Consider the following 6,000-nt stretch of genomic DNA (forward strand, 5'->3'; position numbering starts at 1 on the left):
AAGAGACTATTTTCAGAAATATAACTACTTTCCCCCTTGCTTTGAAGATGTGGAACTCAACAGTTCTTCGTAGCTTCCTATTTTGTCTTAGCATTTCTGGGTGGAAGAATTTTTTTTCCTTATGTTCTTCAAATTGGCTTGGGACACCTTGATAGATGTACTTCGAATCTGGTGCCAATTTACATAGACAAAGTGAACTGCGGCACTCCTCCCTTTATAGGAAAATTTGTATTGAAGACGGAGAAGATTTGTTCTAAGGAAGTAACTTGCCCACTCTTGTCTGTGAAAGTGCATTGTTGTAAATTTAGAACATATCATATATTTTAGAGTCTAACTTTAGAAATGAACTGAAACCTTCGAGATGCAATCCCTATTTAATGTTGCTGGGGAAAGCCGATTGCATTTTTCCCTAGATAGCAACAGCAGTTTCTCATAAGGATCTTAGAAGTGGGTGCTCATGGATTCCTGTCATCTCTATGAAGAAGCTTCCCTTTCGGGCCAGGTGACAGAATGTAAGTTGTAAATGTCTACCCCAATGCTTCTCACATGCTTCACAAAGAAGAACCTGTGTGTTAACTCAGTGGGGTGTGCTTCTCTCCCACACTTCATTTCTTTCATTCAAAAGGAGCACCATTCGGAAGGAGCGGCTGCTGAGAGAAAGCAGGCCCTCCTGAAAGCCAATTGTGGGCTGAGTTTATTTACTTACTTTATAAATCCGCATTTAGCTTGTCTTTCTGAGCATGGGTAAGGAATACAAATACCGCAGCTAAATTTACCGCCCGCTTCCCTGCAAGGGACACGTTCCAAGCATCCTTGAAGAAATTATCTCTCTGGCTTATGAACAACACAGAGCATTCTTCCTAGACACGCATTCTACTTGGCTTTACGGCTATGAGATAATTCCACGATTTAAAAATATGTATCCAACTGAAAGAAAAGGTGTTTTAGAATTCAGGATTTGAGAACTGAGAGCTTGCCTTGTTTGGCTGCCAACCTTGAACATGAGAATACTTCACGACGAAAGAGGCATATATATATATATATATTTAATGGAATTGAACTATCAAAAGAATTAAAATTAAATCCATTGTTAATACTTTAGAAGTACTTGTTTTTTATTTTTATTTTAATTTATTTATTCATCTATTTACACTCCAGATTTTATCCCCCTGCTCCCGACCACCCTCTGACTGTTCCACAACCCATACCTCCTCCCTGTCCCACTGTCTCCACGAGGATGGCCCCACCCCCACCTCACCTGACCTCTGAACTCCCTGGGGTCTCCAGTCTCTTGAGAGTCAGGTGCATCATCTCTGAATGAACACAGAACCGGCAGTCCTCTGCTGTACATGTATTGGGGGCCTTGGACCAGCTAGTGTATGCTGCCTAGTTGGTGGCTCAGTATTTGAGAGATCTCGGGGATACAGGACCATTGAGACTGCTGGTGCTCCTACAGGGTGGTCCTCCTCTCCAGCTTCTTTCAGCTTTCCCCTAATTCAACCACAGGGGTCACCAGCTTCTGTCCATTGGTTAGGTGCGAATATCTGCATCTGACTCTTTCAGCCGCTTGTTGGGTCTTTTGGAGGGCAATCATGATAGATCCCTTTTTGTGAGCTCTCCATAGCCTCAGTAATAGAGTCAGACATTGGGACCTCCCCTTGAGTTGGATCCCACCTTGGGCCTGTTGCTGGACCTAAGTTAGAAGTGGTTCTTCGTGGTTCTTAGGTGTATCTACAATGAGCACTCCCTAACACATTTTAATATTTAAGAATATAATAAAGAAGTAATTCTGTAAAAATTCCCAGGAACAATAAAGCAAACCGATTCTTTTGTTGACTGCCTTTTACAGAACCTGAGAAAATGGTGTTGGTGTGGGAAGGCCAACTTACACATGCTTACACAACTCTGCTCACAGGACCTCAGCCTCTGCAGCCAGTAACGAGGGATTCTACCTTGTGACATGAGTAGCAGTTATGCTTGTATCAAAAGTCAGCTCCACCTGGCATAGATGAAGGAATGGCCCTGATTTCCCGTAGGGCCATTAATAACATCTTAAAACACAAGAATATGCGTACCCCCCACCTCCCGCCAAGTGGCATGACTAACTTGGAAATCTACAGGCTATTTATTCCTCCGTAAATATCCCTTGCCGTTTCTGAGAGAGTTTCTAGGAGTGGAGGTCAGACTGAAGATAGCGGAGCTAGATGACTGAGAAGCAGTTATGAGGAAAAGGAGCCGCGTGTCAGCGGAGAGAGTGATAGAAAGGGGAGAGAAGGGATGGTCACACTGAAGTAGGGAGGAACCAAACCCACAGATCTATAACCCTCAGGGCAGAAAGTTACTCAGAGAAGAAGGAAATTTGCTTAAAATCTCCACATTGCTGTTGCCTTCGTTGTCATCTCACTGATGTTCATCGTTTAGTGTAAATAATAAAAAAAAACTATGGGAAAAATAGCACCTCGGTGCTACAGTTCTCTTCTCTGTGATTTTCAATTAAACACCAAATCCTTATACTTCACACACTTTCCAGCTCAACAAAAGTGAGCTTTACTTTTCTTATTGACTATGTAAATAATAAGGTTTTATGTCCTCCAGAGCTAATCTTTATCAAGATACGCATATTTTCTGAATTAAGCTATATTTCAATATTTAAGAAACTACACATTTATTGATGTTTAAGTATTCATTGAAAGTATTCAATGTAGCCATTTTCATAAAAATTAAAGTGTGTGAAAACACATGTAAGTCGTGGTGTTCTCAATCTTAATAACACAGGGACTACATCTATGTGTTTGAAATTTCAGGGCATGCCTAGAATTGGAAGAAACTAATATTTCACCCTTCCTGTTTTGGTATTTGATATAAGAATTCCAGCTGTTTAGCTTTAGCCTGCCTGAAACAATCAAAGCTGTACCTCATAAAATTTGGCAAGCTTTAGGAACACAACTAATATGTATTAAAGGCAGCATAGTCAAATTTCCCTTAATACAAAGATTCAACTCAACTTATTTTTTTTTCTTTTTAAATTTCCAGTTTATTGGAGTAGAAGTTTTTTTTTATTAATTAATTAATTTATTTATTATTATTTTCTTTATTTACATTTCAAATGCTATCCCGAAAGTTCCCTATACCCACCCTGGCCCTGCTCCCCTACCCACCCACTCCCACTACTTGGCCCTGGCCTTCCCCTGTGCTGGGTCATATAAAGTTTACAAGACCAAGGGGCCTCTCTTCCCAATGATGGCTGATTAGGCCATCTTCTGCTACATATGCAGCTAGAGAAACGAGCTCAGGGGGTACTGGTTAGTTCATATTGTTGTTGCACCTACAGGGTTGCAGCCCCCTAAAACTCAACTCAACTTATTTAGAGACAAAATTTTTACTAATATGTTTAATCCATTTTGGAATTGGAGGAAGGCAAATTTTTACCTACAAAGAGATTACAAGCTATTTTAAAATGATTCATTTCTTTAATTGGTAAATTTTTATGTTCCTACATGAGTTTATATGCACAGCAAGATGTACAGGACACATCAGAGGTCAGAAATGTGGATTAGAGCTCCGGAAACTGTAGTTAAAAGTGATTGTGAGCATCCATGTCAGTACTGGGAACTGAGCCAGGTCCTCTACCTGACCAGCAAGTGCTCTTACACTTGAGCCATCTCTCTGGTCCAGATCTGCAGCTCATTTGACAAGTGAACTTTTCTCATTATTTAGTAGTCATTTGTAGATGAGAATTTAGCTTACATGCCCATCCCAATTTTCCCTAAATCATAATCTTACATTTCTCATTGCATTGTCAACTATATTAGGCATAATTAAGTACTTTGAGATTGTTGAAGCTCTCTTTATTGTCAACTTGTAATTTTAGCATGTCAGTATTTTTCACATGAAGTAGGACTTGCTTGCATGATAGCTTTCAATAACCTTGCAAGATTTGCTTTTCTCTGTCAAGTTTGATTCTCTCCTTAGCTGGCTTATCATCTTTGCATTATAGAGGTATAATTTAAACCCATGGCAATTAGTCTACAACTGTGGAAATATTATTGCTCTGGTTAAAAGTGTATTTAAGAATATATGTACTTATAGATACACGTTTACATATATGTATGTATAATTGTGAACAACCATTAATGAATAAAGAGGCTATGACTTTGAAATAGAACAAGTAGGATATAGGGAAAGGTTTGGAGGAAGTAAATGATGGGAGGGTTTGACATACTTGTGCTAATCTAAAAACAATAAAATAAAAATAAAAAAGTGTGTATTTATGCTAACATGGTCTATATTGTTCTGCTATTTATTCTTTTTCTTACCATAATGAATTCATTTCTGTAGAACAGTACATTTTAACATTTGTTCTATATGCACCATTTATTTGTGTGCATTATTTTTACTATTGTTAGAGCATCTTATAGTCTTTATTGAATTATTGAAACTCTATGCCTAGTTTAAATATTCATTACCTCTCTGATTCTTTGAGTTCCAGACTCTCTATCTGAAACTTTCTCTCCATTGTATTTGTGAATTCCTTTTAAAAATCATCTATTATTTCATTTTGTTTTATTAATAAACTAAATAATGTACCACATTTGCTTCTCACACTCTGTCACTCAACCTGAATATGTCAGTGAATCATTATTAGCTTACATTGCTTGGAACGATGCAATAAATACTCTGAGAAACACTTTAAATGTCTTATACCTCGGAAGGATAGAAACTATATGTATTATATTCTTCCAAAAAATTCATTACTTTGAGAAAAATGTAGATTTGTAGAAAACAGTACGTAAAAAACAAATCACTATAAAAATGTTCTGTTGACATCTATATTATCTATATTATGTTTAAAAGGGACTAGTAATAATAAAGAAATAACAATATAAATTCTACAATATAATAATATTCTGAGTAGATAAAAACCTGTGTGCAACGGAATTAGTAAGCATTTTCTAACAGGTTAGTTTTGTTTAATTTGTACAGGTGAACTTGAAAGTATGGTAAAATTTATGAATGCGTATATTTATTAGAGAATAATAACCATGTAATATCTCTGAGGCGAGGATCCATTTATTGTAAACTTCATGCTATCATTTGAAGAAGTTATTCTATTAGGCCTAAAATGTGAGTGACAATACCTATCTTCTTTATACTGAAATCTTTACAGATCAAATGTGTACACAGTCTAAGAAGCAAGGGAGAGTACACACTAATAACTAAGCCTGGGCATGCATAGAAGAGGCAGTGCTGATCTCAGTATCATATCAAATGTCTTTCCCAAGCAGGCTTTTATTTTTTCAATTTTTATTAGGTATTTACTGCATTTACATTTCAAATGCTATCCCCAAAGTTCCCTATACTCCCCTGCCCCCGGGCTCCCCTACCCACCCACTCCCACTTCTTGGTCCTGTTGTTCCCCTGTGCTGGGGCATATAAAGTTTGCAAGACCAAGGGGCCTCTCTTCCCAATGATGGCTGACTAGGCCATCTTCTGCTACATACGCAGCTAGAGACATGAGCTCTGGGGTACTGGTTAGTTCATATTGTTGTTCCACCTATAGAGTTGCAGACACCTTCATCTCCTTGAGTACTTTCTCTAGCTCCTCTATTGGGAGCATTGTGTTCCATCCGATAGCTGATTGTGAGCATCCACTTCTGTGTTTGCTAGGCACTGGCATAGCCTCACAAGAGACAGGGTCCTTTCAGCAAAATCTTGCTGGTGTATGCAATAGTGTCTGCATTTGTTGGCTGATTATGGAATAGACCTCTTGGTGGGGCAGTTTCTGGATGGTCCATCCTTATGTCTCAACTCCAAACTTTATCTCTGTAACTCCTTCCATGGGTGTTTAATTCCCAGTTCTAAGAATTCCAAAATTTTATTTTGGTCTTTTTTCTTCTTGAGTTTCATGAGTTTATCAAATTGTATCTTGGGTATTATAAGTTTCTGGGCTAATATCCACTCATCAGTGAGTGCATATCATGTGAGTTCTTTTGTGATTGA

The 6,000-nt window shown here is 38.1% G+C and overlaps 1 protein-coding gene across 5 annotated transcripts in view; it reads left to right on the forward strand.

Annotated features, from left to right (window-relative positions):
• The window catches only part of Cdh18 (cadherin 18), an 834,629-nt gene that overhangs the window by 372,550 nt on the left and 456,079 nt on the right, over nucleotides 1–6,000 (forward strand). The window lies entirely within an intron of this gene.

Source organism: Mus pahari, chromosome 11 (assembly GCF_900095145.1).
Source record: "Mus pahari chromosome 11, PAHARI_EIJ_v1.1, whole genome shotgun sequence".
Lineage (NCBI taxonomy): Eukaryota > Metazoa > Chordata > Mammalia > Rodentia > Muridae > Mus > Mus pahari.